Genomic DNA, 15,939 nt, shown 5'->3' on the forward strand with positions numbered 1-15,939 from the left:
TACTACAACACCCTACAGATGCACCATCCCTGGCTGGCAGAAGAATACCTACCCTCCTATTTGCAGATGATACCCTCCTGATCTCGAAAACCCCGGTAGGCCTGCAGAGTCTTCTAACTAGTTTTAAGTCCTTCTGTGATGCAAGGGGCTTAGTTATTAATACAGAGAAGACGAAGTACCTGGTGCTAAACCCCCCGAAGAAGACAGTTAAACCACCAATTTTAGACTCAGTCTCCCTCGAGAGGGTTACGGAGTTCGATTACCTCGGTATTCGCCTCTGTGACTCCATGAGTTGGAAATGTCACAAACAAAAGATGCTGCTGACCCACAAGAGGGTGGTGGGGGCCCTTCTTAAGGAACAACGTGCCTCATCCCTCAAACCTGTTGCACCTGTATTAGACATCTACAGGGCAAGGTGTGTTAGTGCAGCACTCTATGGGGCCGAACTCTGGGGGGTACAAAATGTGGATCAGCTATCCCGCTCAGAAAGTAAATTCCATAAGGACCTAATGGGACTCCCCTACAGTACCCCAACTCGCCCACTGCTCTTAGATATGGGTACTAGGCCAATTAGTGACCAGGCTAGGCTCCGTCCCCTTCTCTTGTGGGCGCGAATCTGGAGAGTTCCAGAAATGTCTAGCTATGCGGATGGCCTAAGAGAGGTGTTGGGGTTGCCTGGTTGGACTAAGATCTGTTGGTTGAGAGAAGTCAAGCGTCTTCTTGTTAATCTTGGCCTTGGCGACGCTTGGCTTACCAGAACTGCCCCCCCAAAGTCAGTCCTGAAGAAGTTATACTGGAACTGGGTAGCTGATGGCAGAAACAGTAATGCCAATTTGTGCAGGACCACCATGGACTTCCTCTTGGTAAAGGATGTGTTTTTCTGTGAGCCATATTTGGACGTTATCTCAAATCAAATGGAAAGGGCCCTATATTTTAAATTTAGGATAGGTCTACTCCCCGTTGGTGAACTGACCTCTAGGTGGAAGGTCCCGGCACAGACAACTTCTTTCTGTCCATTCTGTGAGAATAGGATAGAGTCAGTGCCTCATCTGTTGTTTGAATGTGCGGCCTATGTAGCTCCCCGCTGCAGATGGTTAAAGCCACTGTGTAGAGAACTTGGGACCAGACATTATAAGGAGGCCCTGTGAATTTTGAAAATCGACCCACGGCCCCTGTTTGCATGTGGCTTAGCAAAGTTTTTAGGCTGGGCCTGGCGTATTAGATCAACTAGGCTTTTGTATCTTGTTTAATCTGTATTTTTAAACTGCTCTTATCTAATTTATTGGCGCCAATAGTAGTATGAAATGTATGACTATTTTTCTATGTATTGGCTCCTTTTATTGTTTTTAATTGTATTCACTGCTTTTTAAGATATGTATTATATCGAAATAAAGCCAACTTGATACTTGGTTTTAACTTGGAGAAATTTATTTATTTCCCCAAAATTCTCAAATGTTTCATGTGCGCTGCACAGTACAGCACACATGTAATGTTGACAAGTTCAAAAGTATGTCTTAGCCTAGTTTTTTCGACTGAAGGGAAGAAACCTATGCTAGACATCATGCACACACACTAGGAGGCCCATTATGATGTCAGGCAGATTGCCCCCGCCAGGCTGGCGCATTTGTTTTCCCCCCGCCATATTAGTATGGCGGAGGGGCCCTTAGCGGACGGAAAGACCGTTCGCCGCTTATCCGTCCCAGTCGCCTTGCGGCCGGGACGGAAAAGGAATAATATGGTGGCTGTGTCTATCAGACACCGCCAGCCATATTATGATGGGCAATTGTGGATCACCACGGAAAGGCATGCGGAGAATCCCTGCGGGGGCCCGTTGAGGGCCCCCAGGGACTCCGGGGGTGGAGTGGGGGGTGCACATGGAGAGTACCTATGGTACCCCCCAGCAGTTCCATGCACAGCATGGCAGGCACCGCGCGGTGCCTGCCATGCACAGCATGGAAGTGCACAGCATGCTTTCCTTCCATTGCTAAGTGCACCACCCACCACAATGGTAGGAATGTGGGATGCGCCCGCCACTGTGGCGGGCGCATCCTAATGCTGCCGACGGGAACCCCGCCCTTATTGCGGGTGGTCCCTACTACAGCAAGGATGGCGGGCGGGCAAAGTCCGCCCGCCATCCTAATGAGGCCCTAGGCGTGGCTCTAGGCAGCCTATTTGACAACCAGCGCAAGGAGAGAAGCAGCAGCCACATTTCTTTGTAGACAGGGCTCTGTGCTGTTTCCCCATGGAATAAAGTTGCTGCACTTCATTGCGCAGCTTGTTAATAAATATGTCCATAACTTTCTGATGAAGTCACCACACTGCTTTTCAGTACGCTGTCTTGATACATTGAATTTATATAGTCCTCACTGCCTCTTATGAAGCTTTGAAAAATACAGAACACTGCAATTGCATTTATATAGTGCTTACTACCCCAGACGAGGTGTTGACGCGCTTTAAGCCGAGTAACACGCTACTCCAGAACCCAAAAAGGATAAGTGGGGAATTAGTATAGGGAAATATTAAATTTATTTGACCGGTGGACATGCGAGTGTTATTTGGATTGAAAATGGATAATTGAGCGATAGAAGAGGGAAAGGTTTGCATTTTTATAGCGCTTGTTACAGCTGATGAGGCATCAGATCATCTTTCGGTGAGTGGCACTATACTCCGGACCCCAAAACAGCAACTATCTCCCTCCAAAACACAAGCATACAGAACTTGATACTACAGGAGAGCGTTCCCTATGTTAAACAGCTTATAACATTTTACTACAAGAATTGGATGAGGCAAGGGACAGTTTCGTCATCAAGTCTCCGGGGCAGATTTACAAGCCCATTGCGATACTTTTACGCCGTCGGTGCGTCACTTTTGTGACGCAGCGGCGGCGTAAACAATGCGACACATTACGACACATTTACAACGTGACGCATCTAGGAAGATACGTCACGTTGTAAAACCCTGCGCCAAATTATACCTGTGACAGGTATAATGTATGCAGGGTGGGCATGCCGATGCAAGAAAGCCTCATAACAGGGACGCAATGAAATCTACAAGATTTTACTGCGCCACTTCTATGACGCCACTGCGTCAAAATCATGCGCCTGCTTGAAGCAGGCGTAAGGAGTGAGGCAGCACAATAGGAATAGGCATTCATGAGCATTGCTGGAGTTGCGTAGTGCTTGGGACACAACTCCAGCAATGCGTCACCTTTACGCCAACAGATGCGTGACTCATCTGTCAATCCTTGCTCCATGATGCGCCGCATTGTAAATGTGACAAATCCAGTTTTTTTTGAGTGACCCAAGTAAACTGACGCATCGTGCTATAACACAGAGATGTGTCCGTTTCGTGTAAATCTGCCCCTCCGTTCTTAAAGTGGGAACAGCAAAAATGCGAAGGAAAATGACAGCAGAAGGGAAGGGGCTGTAAGCAGGGGGCAAAACTGTTGGTCTGAGGCGTGAAAACTACAGTAAATAAATTATCATGAAACGAAACGGAAAAGGCAAGTTATGAAAGTAAAGTAATGTGCAAAAGGTGCTGAAAATTGAGAAAATGCAAAATGAGAAATCAAAGTGACAAAACAATGAAGTGGAACAAAATGCAACTAGAGATTACGGGGCAGATTTATGATGACTGGCGCATCCCCAGGGATGCGCCAGTCATCCTGCGCCGCTGCTCCGCCACCCATGGTGCGCCGCATTTACAATGCGGCGCACCATGGGGCAAAACGGCATAGATGCGTGACGCATCTGTGCCGTAAAGGTGGCGCATTGCTGGAGCTGCGTCGCGCTTGCGACGCAGCTCCAGCAAGGCTCGGGGGTGCCCCATCTCCACAATGCTGCGTCAAGACCTACGCCTGCTTCAAGCAGGCGCAGGGTTTTGACGCAGCATTGTCCTGAAAGTGACTGAGTGAAATCTCATAGATTTCACTCAGCCACTTTTAGGAGGCGTTCCTGCGCAGGAACGCCTCCTTATGGCGCAGGGCTTTACAACGTTGTAAATAGGGCGCATTATTTGCGCCGCCGTTCCGTCAAATAAAGTGACGCAGCGGCGGCGCAAAGCTTTCATAAATCTGCCCCTACATTTAAAAAAAAATTAAACCGGACCAAGGCCGCTTCTAATCTAAGCAGGAAGTACCGAAACCCTCCGGTATGTCAACAGATTGTTCTGCCAGGTTTACCAGATCCTTCAGCTTTACATCAAACTGTGGACTAATTACACCACACTTGTTTAGTCTGCGTGTAGGCAGCATTAGACTAGCAAGTGGACAACGTGTAATATTTTGATTTTTCACACTAAATATGGTCATTAAATAGATATAATTTACTCGATAAACATAAAATGAATGCCCAATAATTAATGACGTGTTTCTTGCTCTGCTGGCGGTTCGGTGCTTGCAATGCATTATGGGTAAGCTGGATTTACCAGTGCTTGTTTTCAAAGTCCGTATTCGACTTCAATAAAGACTAAAGACTGCAATGCCACTGACAGCCAACAGAGGCCCTGAGAGGAGTTACATCGTCACGCTAGCGCTGCGGCTGCGGCTCGCCTGGACCAATGAAAATAAAACTATTGTGACCTTTGTTCCTCCTGCTACTACCAGAAGCGACTGTGAGTAGGGCCGGGGGATCATGGGAAAAATTAACTCTTTTAGAGGGTCGTTAGACACAATGTACAGTATCTCTACAAAACAAGGACATACATTTAAATCTTCCAACTGCGTTGGAGCTTGTCACACCGTGCATATTTGGGCAACCTCTGTTCTTTGTACTCGACCATCAGATCTCATTCCTACAGAGATCTTTCAAAAATTACTAATGAAATCCGCTATCAGCGCCACACAAGGTGCACCTGAACACAAACTTGGATTAATGTTTTGTTTTCGAAATATCCTACTCTTACACGAATACTATATATTTTTTACATTATACAGTTAGGGCGGCAACACTCTAAATCTTTCAGTATAACCAAAAAACCAGCTCCTATGTTATCAAACAGTTTGAAAACCAAACTCCAATATTATCGATAATGGTCTTTCGCTGGGGCGACAGTTCTATGTTTACACAAATGCATTGTGGGTATGCTTGATTTACCATCTCTTCTATTGGAGATTTCCTTCAGTAAAGACTGCAATTCTACTGACTGCCGACAGAGGGCCACGCTCGGGTTTACATTGTCACCCCTGCTCCCAGACGAACTTCGAACTTTGCCTTATTAGACAGCTGTGACGTCTCCTCTGGAGCCCCGCCCACTCTAGGGGACGCCGAACCTCCAGCCCATGGAGCCAGCTGCTAAGATCCCCCACCATTCATGCACAGGGTGCCAAGAAAGGGGGCAGGCTGCATTCATGGTCAAAATGGGCGTTGCCCTCATACCTTTTTGTGAGTAAATTAAGAAGAGGGTAAGAAATAACACTGGGCAGCAGAAAATAAAATGTACCCTTGAAAACTGTTTGATTTTTTGGGGCATATTCTCAAGGACTTATCATCGAGTTATCAGCACTTTATCGCCGCCAAAATGGCGATAAATATATTGCACCATTCACAAGCTGGTGCTACCAACCCCTATCTCCAGTTCTCCTGCGATAGCAGGCAGCAAAAATATTGCCACGGAAGACAGCAACAAATAACGCTAATGATATGCAGAGTAGGCGTTCCCGTGTAAAAAGCTGCAACTACACCACTTTGCAACATTCACAACGACCAGCCTGATCGGCGATAAGATGCTAAAACAGGAGATAAGGCGCGTTTCCAGCAGGGATTTTACACCTGCTCTGACCTGGTGTTAAGTCTGACGACAACCTGCAGCAGAAAAGGGAGCCTAGCCCAGAGCCACACCAGAAGAACAACATATGCCATGGAGCCACTGATCATTCAGCTCAGACACCCAAGAGGTTCAACCCCCCCCCATCCCCCCCTCCCGTGCCCTACCCCGGAACCCCCCCCCGACAAAGACAACTCACATCAACTTTACGGAATTATCTACCAAACAATTGGCATGATGTCGCACACTGACCAAAAAGAACATTCCAGTGTGGACAGACAAAGGAGAAGCATACATTCAAATATTAATTAAAAACAAATTGTTTTATTCTAAATAAACTCAAAAACAATACTTAGAACAGTCATGGCGGGTCTTCACTGGACAATCTGTAAGTCACAGCCTGCAAGACAAAAACCAAGAAAAGAAAGTGTTTCATGCGCACATCAAAGGACAGAGAGGGAGAGATGGAGAGAAAACGATAGAGAGAAAGAAATCGAGAGAGAGAGGAAGAGAGAAAGAGGGAGAGAGAAAGAGGGAGAGAGAAAGAGGGCGAGAGAAAGAGGGAGAGAGGAAGAGAGAGAGAAAGAGGGAGAGAGAAAGAGGAAAAGAGGGAGAGAGAAAGAGGGAGAGCTGGAGAGAGAGTGCCGACACTGCGGAACCAGGCCGCCACCTGCATGTCTCCAAGAGGGCCCTCCGCGTTCCGGGGAAAGCTCCAAGCCCGGGGCCGTGACCTTGGCAGGCTCCACAGCCTGCAGCCCCGCACCGCAGGCCACAAGGTCACCCACTTGAGGGCAGTGAACATATCAGTGCACACGGCATCATCGCAGGCTGTGATGCAGCGCTCCTCCAGAAATTATTTCTAAACTCCTCATTACCTTCCCTGAAGTATTGATTCACGTATTCATTCATCAGTGGGGCCCATAACACTGATACTCACTTAATATACGTTTTCCTTACTTCATGGATTTTATGAGAATCACAGGAGAGCAGCTGAATCATAATGGAGGGCCCGATTCACAGAATGAACTTAAGACTTAATCCTAAACTTACTACTATTTTGGTATTCACAGAATGCACTTACTACTTTTGGTATTCATAGAAGTTAGGATTTTGTCTTAAGTTTGTCTTAAGACAGACTTAAGATAGACTTAAGTTAGGATGTTGTCTAAAGCCTGTCTTAAGTCTGTCTTAAGTTTGTCTTAAGACAAACTTAAGACAAAATCCTAACTTCTGTGAATACCAAAAGTAGTAAGTTCATTCTGTGAATGCCAAAAGTAGTAAGTGCATTCTGTGAATACCAACATGAATGAATGAATGAAAAACAATTTTTAACGCGCAACTAAGCCCGGGGGGCGTCAAGGCACCTAACCAAACAATACCAGCTACCAGAGTATACTCCTAATTACAGGTAAGCCCTGACAAAACACCAGGTCTTGAGCGCTTTTTTAAAAGAGGTCAGAGAAGGTTGCATCTTAATCTCATGAGGCAGCAGGTTCCATAATTTGGGAGCAACAATGGAAAATGCTCTGTTTCCCCAACGTACCCTTTTGGCACGTGGGACCACCAACAGATTCATCTCTGAAGATCTCAGAGATCTACACGGTTGGTGCCGGGTCAGCAAGGCACCCAGGGGATCAGAGAGACCCTCAGCCAAAGCTCGGTAGGCAAGGCAAAGGATCTTAAACGAGATCCTAAGATGAATAGGGAGCCAATGAAGGCTCTTTCTGGCCATCGTTGCAGATGAAGTTTTGGGAAGTGCTAGAACAAAACGAGCAGCCGCGTTTTGAACAACCTGTAGTCGCTGGATGAGCCCCTTGTTGGAGTCTGCATAAAGCGCATTGCAGTAGTTCAACCTTGAACTCACCAATGCCACTGCCACCTGCTTACGTGCTGAGGGGGAGAGATAGTGAACAATCCTCCTAAGAATCTTTAACACCCCCCAGCAGGTGGCAACTGTACGGTTGACCTGCAAAGCCATGGACAAGGAGGTGTCAAAGATTACTCCCAGATTTCTTGCCGACTGGGAGGGAGATGGACAGGTTCCCAGTGAGTCCGGCCACCACTCATCTGACCAAATATCCTGGTCCTTGCCAAATACCAAGATCTCAGTTTTGTCGCCATTCAACTTCAGGGAATTCTGAAGCATCCAGTTGGAGACTGTCAGCATACAGATCATGAAGTTGGTGGCAGATGTTAAAACTGAGTGGGTCAGTGACACCATAATTTGAGTGTCATCGGCGTATGATACCAATTCCATCCCCTGAGATTTTACTAGCCTTGCAAGAGGGGCGACATAAATGTTAAATAGGGTCGGGCTAAGAGCCGACCCTTGTGGCACCCCACATTGCAAGGACATAGCAGGGGAAAGGAATTCACCAAGCTTGACTCTTTGCTCCCTACGTTGTAAAAAGGAGCATAGGAGGTTCAGAGCCATGCCGGAGATCCCTGCCTCCCTCAGCCGAGATGTAAGAGTAGAGGGAGACAGGGTGTCGAACGCCGCTGTGAGGTCCAGTAGCACCAACACAGTAGTTTAGCCGGCATCCACCCTCATACGTATGTTATTTGCCACCATGGTCAGAGCTGTCTCAGTACTATGTGCCTTTCGGAACCCATGCTGGGAGCTGTCAAGATACCCAGATGAGTCCAGGAAGGTAGTAAGATGGCAGTTGAGGTGTGACTCAAGAATCTTTGCAGGAGTGGGTAACAGTGAAATAGGTCTAACATTTTTCAACTGTTCCGGATCCAGCGTGGGCTTCTTAAGTAAGGGCTTCACTATTGCCCTCTTCCATATTGAGGGGAAGGTACCCTGGGTTATGGCACCTTTCATGACTTCCAGGAGTGGCGGAAGCAAAATTGCTCTGCATTCCTTCAGTATCCTCAGGGGGCAAGGATCAAGAGGGGATGAGGATTTAATTCTATCGAGCAAGAGCTCAAGTCCTTCTTGCGTGAGAAGCGGGAAGTCCATTAAGCTTTCAGGATGGTCTCTAGTCCAAGCTTCTGAAGTAGTCAAGGTTTGGAGAGAGGAGTCGGCTAGCGACTTTCTCTGGGTTTCTAGTGCGAGATATATATCCTCAATTTTCTTGTGGAAGAACTCTGATATATTGTTACAGAGCTCCTGCGAGCCCACCACTGGATCAGGAACCTGTAGGGAACAAAGGGAGTCGACAATTTTAAAAAGCTCCCTAGAGGAAGTAAGGGAGGTAGTGAGATTCGAGAAGTACTGCTGCTTTTCCCTGATAACACTAGATTTATAGTCGGCAAGCAGACCCTTATGTACTACCCTTTCAGTAGGATCCCACGCTTTCCTCCATTTTCGTTCCTGTCTTCTACAGCCTTGTCGAAGAAGTCTTAGTGAGTCCGTGTACCACGGAGCAGTGGGCTTACGGCGAGCCGAATATCTAAGGGACGGGGGAGCTAGCTCATCAACCGCCCTGGTGATAGAGTCAGAGAGCCGTATCGCTGCTTCCTCAGCATCTCCTAAAGAAGAATAGTTAAACTTCTTTATGTATGGCTCAAGTGTATCATTATCGATGTTCTTATAGCTTCTTTTCGGGCCTCTGGTAGTAGGGAATGAGTCGGAAGTTACTTCCAGAGGGAGGGCCATCAAGAGAGGAATCGCCGAGTGGTCCGACCAGACCAGAGGCACCGGAGTGTCGACAGACAGTCTGTCGTCATTAGTGAAGACTCCGTCTAGAATGTGGCCCGCCAGATGGGTAGGTTTATTGACCAGCTGGATGCATTCACAAGCTGCTAGTGTGTCCACCAACCTGATGGTATCCGGGTCTCTTATGTTGTCCAAATGAAAGTTAAAGTCCCCAAGAATGGACAGATGGGAGTTGCCAAAATAGGGTTCTTTTCGGGCCTCTGGTAGTAGGGAATGAGTCGGAAGTTACTTCCAGAGGGAGGGCCATCAAGAGAGGAATCGCCGAGTGGTCCGACCAGACCAGAGGCACCGGAGTGTCGACAGACAGTCTGTCGTCATTAGTGAAGACTCCGTCTAGAATGTGGCCCGCCAGATGGGTAGGTTTATTGACCAGCTGGATGCATTCACAAGCTGCTAGTGTGTCCACCAACCTGATGGTATCCGGGTCTCTTATGTTGTCCAAATGAAAGTTAAAGTCCCCAAGAATGGACAGATGGGAGTTGCCAAAATAGGGTTCCAGGATTCTGAGAAGATCTTCAGTGAACGTAACTCTGGAGCCAGGGGGTCTATACATAAGGATTCCTGAAAAGGAGACCGAGGGAGCACACAGGATAGAGAAGTGCAGAGCCTCAAAAGAATCCGAGGCTTCAGACAGAGATTTAATCGTGCAGGGCAGGGCGGCCTTGCAAACAATAGCATGTCCACCCCCTCTGCGTTTAACTCTGTCTTGTCGCAGCAGTTTATATCCCTCCGGGATGGCCATCAATAGGTCATGGCCAGAAGACTCCGAAGCCCATGTTTCTGTGACAAGCACCCATTCCGGTTGCCTGTCTTCCACAAAATCATGGAAAGAGATATTATTTTTAATAAGGGACCTGGCATTGATCAGAAGGCCCTTCTTTATCAATGTATTCCTAGATGAACGAGAGTAATCTCGAGTAGACAACTTGAAAGATGTGGAAGGTAAAATCACAGAATTACAGGTGTGGCAGCGGGAGGAATGCAGGATACCTTCCGGAGAGAATGTATGGGTACAAGGTAGGCAGGGGGGCTTCAGGGCTGAAAAATCAGCAAAGGAATAAGAAAGAATTCCCGAGGATTGCGTATATGTAAGTCCAGTGTCCAGCTCGTCCTCAGCGCAGACGGGCTGGACTCTGGCTTGACTCCGGCGTGAAAACGGCGTGCCCGCTGAGCGCGTCCGCTGCGCGGAGTCATGGCCGTCTGTTTTTATAGCGCCTAGCCCTACCCAAAATGGCCGCCGCCGTATTCCGCCCGTGTCCCAGGCAAGCCTGCCCTGAATTGGCCGGTTGTTCTGGGGGGAGACACAGGAGCTGTCCGTGCAGCGCGGAAATCAGGGGTGCACAAGGTAAATAAAAAATAAATGATCAGATGAAGGCCTCCACCCTCAGTCAGTGGAGACACGCGCTGCGATAGATCCGCGCGCTGAAACAGGGAGGGGGTAGGACACACAGGGAGTAATCACACAATAATTTTTAAGAGCAAGTAAAATTCAGCTGCCCGGCTCAAGCCTCAGGCATGGAATAGCAAGGTAGTAGTAAGTTTAGGATTGAGTCTTAAGTTCATTCTGTGAATCGGGCCCGGAGTGTCTAAAACTACAATTACCTATTTATAATACATACATCTGCAGTTTAAATGATTTACCATGGTTTAAACAAAAGGGACATTTTTATTTAGACACACCACCTTAGTGAGCGACAGATCTGCAAGTAAAAAATGAGACCAAGGATGAACAAGACCAGCTTAATTCTTCAATTATCTCATTTTTATTCTCAGCGGATTTTAATAAACCAAATATTTTATTCAGTTTAATTAAATTTAATGTCAATCTTAGTTCAGGACAGCAAAAGAATCGCTTTAAACATTTATATTATTTATTTCAAAATTCAGAAGGAAAACACGATTACCATGAGGTAAGAATATTAATAAAAGATAGAACAGTTCCCAGAGTCCATTTTCCCTATTTCCCTATCTATCAGCCTCAACTAAAGTCTCATCTCAGTAATTTAATAAAATCAAAGATAGAAATTGCTTACGTCTCAGGAAAACAGCACTCTGGCAGCATCTCAGGAGGAAATCGAAAAGAGAGTTTTTTCCTCAATCTGCTCATCATCTTTTATACCATTTTTACTAACTTTATCTATCTAAAAAGTAACTTTGCAATGCTCTTAGCTTATTCTGATTGGATTGTCCGAGGGGTGGATGAGCATAACTTCATCTCCTTATTGTCCAAATTCTGTCCTGTCAGCTTTAAAAGAAATGCTCCGTTGTCCTCATCAATGTCTGATGAAGGCATGTCCTTATTTTGTTATTTTGGGCCATATATATCAAGCTAATTAGCATTCGCAAAGGCCGAAATTCTGTGAATTTCGGCCTTTGTGAATGCTAATTAGCTAAATGGTATGTATGTACCATGTTTGATGCAAAATAAGGAATCGCAAAATTTGCTATTCCTTATTTTGCGATTGCACTTAAGGAATCGCAAATTTTGCAATTCCTTAAATGCAATGTATCAAAGAAAAAATATTCAAAAATGGCCATAAGGATTCGCAAATTATCACCAACTTCTAGTTGGTGGTAAGTTGCGAATTCTTTAAAAAAAGCTATTTTCAAAAAAACCAAAGGTGCCATATGACGCTCATACATGCCCTTAGGGCATGTATGTGTGCCATATGCCCCCACATGTCATTTTCAGGGGTGCAGCACGGTGTTCTTGAGACACCCCTGTACCCTTGAAAATATTCCTAATTTGCGATTAGCAAATTGCTAATTGCAAATTTCCCCTTCATTCCTATGGGTCTCCTGGCCCATAGAAATGAATGGGTAATTTGCGATTAGCAATTTGCTAATCGCAAATTAGGAATGATAAGGAATCCCTATGAAAAAGCAATTTTGTACATACATACCGTTTTGCGAATTCTAAATAGCGATTCCTTAAAAATCGCTATTTAGAATTCGCAAAACAGAACTATGATACATATGGCCCTTTGTGCTTTCTTCCCATGGTTTACAATGCAAGCATCCTTCTCTGTTGGCAGCCATCTGGGCTTCCAGAACACCAAGTCACATGCACAGGCAGCTCGCATTCGATCTGGCTTTGCTTACACATGCGCAGTTATGTCTTTTTGTCGCAGTGACTTATGAAATCCATCTTGGACTAGGCCACACGGGCCCAAATGGGAACTATCATAGAAACAACCACAAATAAATGTTAATTAAGGAATTAAAGCCTGTCTGTTTACCTCCCCCTTAACTAAGGTTTCCCTATTAGTTGTTACCTAGCGAATAAAGCAAGTATGATGCGTATTTTAATCACCATTCTTCCTCCTCCATGCCACAATTAGACAGACAAAAAGCATTTTCATGCCGCTTTTAACTATATTATTACTATTTGCATTCGTTTGGACGTGACAACATCACTTTAGTTAGTTAAACGTTAATGCAACACAAGCAAAATTAGTTTCCCCACGTGTATTGGTGTGTGCATTCTATTCTATGTTGATTAATATTTGCATTCACTTATTTAGTACATGTTACTGTTATGAGAAAGTCATTTCACGAGGGGTGCACAACATTTTGTTTCTTCACCTCGCTCCCTCAGCTGCACACCTGCTCAGCCCTTTAGGTGCTACTAACTCTGTTAAACGCGAGGCCACGCCTCATGCCTCTCAGCGCAAATAGCCAGCTGGCTAGGACTACACTGCAATCAATCAGGGCACACACAGATCCTCCCCAGTCGGGACCGCCAGTACGGCGCATCATCGCAGACTGCACACCTGCTCAGCACTCAAGGTGGCCCTATCTCAGTGCCCCGAATGTCACCCTCCGATGGTGGTAGGCCCATTCTGGCCAAAGAGCCTTGGATGCCACCAACTCTGTGCACCTCAACTCATGGTCCTTTTCTGATTGAGTCCTGTGGTATGGATGCCATGATGTCACCTCCGGCAGTGGGGAATGTTATGTAGTAGTGCCCTAGGCCCACATGCAAAATTAACACCAACATGCATACATCAAGAAAGAGAATGGAAATGGTGTCCAGCACGTGCACCCGGCCCTTTTTATTGGCAGGGTCACATGTGCTGTGAAGCGTGTACTGGATGGGTGTGGCGTGGATGTGAACCAGCCATGACGGAGTGGATGTGCATGCTGACAACCAGACCTGTGATCATCAGATCACGACAGTGAAGACCTGGGACATGTAGCGTTGTGATGGAGCGAGGGTGAAAACCAAAATGTTTCTATACCCCTCATGAAATCTCTTTCCCATAACTGTAATATGCATTAATCATGTGGTTTTGAAATTAACCAACATAGAATAGAAAGCACATACACAAATACACGTGGGATACTAATTTGCTTGTATTGCGAATCATAATATATTAATTAAGTAAAATCGTTATACTGACGTAGTACGCAAATGTCATAATCTGACGAAAACACGTGCATGCAAGTTTCTTATATGTATTATTGTGGCAGAAATAATGGCGAATGGTAAGAAAACAATGCTTAATTGTCGCTTAAACGCTAGGTAATAACTAACAGGGTTATCTTAGAAAGGGGGGAGGTAAACAGAAGGGCTATATTTTGAAATCTAACGTCTAATTGTGTTTGTTTCTATAATAGTTCCCTTTATGGCCCATGCGGCTTAATCCAAAATGGAAGGTATGCGAGACTCCGAAACTGTGGTGATCTACGCATGTGCGACTATGTTCGAGAGATGTGCAAGCAGTCTGTGCCTGTGCAGCGTGGGTCAAGGTCAGCGTTGCCTGGAGTGCAAAAGGGTACCAAGATTTGTATGACCGTGTCGTGAGCCTGGGAAAATTGCTCCAAGTGACAAGTTAAAGGACACAAGTGAAAAAAAAAATAGAATAATGAACAATCAGAACCTTATTTTGATTATAATATGGACAATGAGGAGATGAGGTGATGTTCATCCACCCCTTAAATGGACCAATGAAATTGAGCGAGGACCCTAAAAGTTAAAAAGTTTAGATAGATAGTTAGGAAAAAAGGGTATAATAGAGGACGTTTGAAAGTGAGAAATAAGCTTGCTTTTGATTTGATTTTTGCACCACGACATGCTGTCGGACTGAACGATTTTTCCATTGTGCAAAGACTTTGAAACTTTCTTGATTTTAACTTATGATGGGTGCGGAGTTAGGATGGGAGGTGAACATCAAGAAAGATAGAGAGGCGGTGTTTGGGAACTTTCCTGTGCTAATCCTGATATCCATTTACTGAAATCTTGGTAATATGGTTTTGACTTATTTTCTGAACTATTCTACTAATAATTGTAAACTGTTTGAATTTTAACTTTCTTTTCTTCAGGGTAATTAAATGTCTAATGATTATTGAATTAAGGATAAATAAAATAATTTCAGGCTAGTAGATTAAGGGGCCCATTAGGATGACGGGCGGACTTTGTCCGCCCGCCATCCTGTCGTGTAAATGGACCGCCCGCCATAAGGGCGGGGGTGCCGTGGGTGCTATTAGGATGCCCCCGCCACAGTGGCGGGCGCATCCTGCATCCCTAACATTGTGGCGGGTGGTGCACTCAGCACCGCTCGCCACAATGTTAGTGAGGCATGTTGTACACCTCCATGCACAACATGGCAGGCATCGGTGCCTGCCATGTTGTGCATGGAACTGTAGGGGGGTACCATAGGTACCCCCCTCATGTGTACCCCCCCACCCTCCCAGAGTCCCTGGGGGCCCGCAACGAGCCCCCCTTTCAGACTCCGCCTGCCTTTCCATGGCGGCAATGCCCCACCGAAAGGCATTCCTCAATGCACATTGTAATATGGCTGGCGGTGTCAAACAGACACTGCCACCATATTGCAGCCTTTTCCGCCCCGGTCGCAAGTCGAACGAAGTGGAAATGCGATGGACAGTCTTTCCATCTGCCGCGGACCCCCCAGCCATAATAATATGGTGGGGGGTCTCTCCTACAGGGATGGCGGGTGCATTGCCCCTGCCGGGCCAGCCATGACCACCGCCGGCCCGGCGGAGGCAATCTGCCCGCCATCCTAATGGGCCCCTAAGTCTCTAAATTAAAATTAAATAAATGGAGAATTAAGCTGGTCTTGTTGTCCATTAGTTAACTTTTACTAGCTGATCCATTGACCAAATGGTGGGGTGTTTTAATGTTTCTTAAAGGTAAAACCATGGTAAACTGCAGATATATATAGTGTATAACATTTTAGACTAATTAGAATTAAATAAGACACTCCGCTAAAATCCAGCATCTCCTCCTCTAGTCTTCACTGAATCTTGGTAGCAGGGCGATTTATGTGTATGAATGACTTGCGGTGTCATGGGCCCCACCGACGAGTAAAGTGTGATAGTTCCTAGGAAATATAGTGATGGTTTGGAGGTTTGGATTGAAGCAGCGCTGGATCAGTTGCGTCCCCCGCTGTGAGCGTGAGCGGAGTGGGCTAGCCTGGCATATTCCAGTGCAGCGTAGGGGTGTGATCAATGACCCGGGGCACTGGGCGTGGTTTTTTCCTAGTCTGGAC

This window comes from Lissotriton helveticus, chromosome 8 (genome assembly GCF_964261635.1).
Source record: "Lissotriton helveticus chromosome 8, aLisHel1.1, whole genome shotgun sequence".
NCBI classification, from domain to species: Eukaryota; Metazoa; Chordata; class Amphibia; order Caudata; family Salamandridae; genus Lissotriton; species Lissotriton helveticus.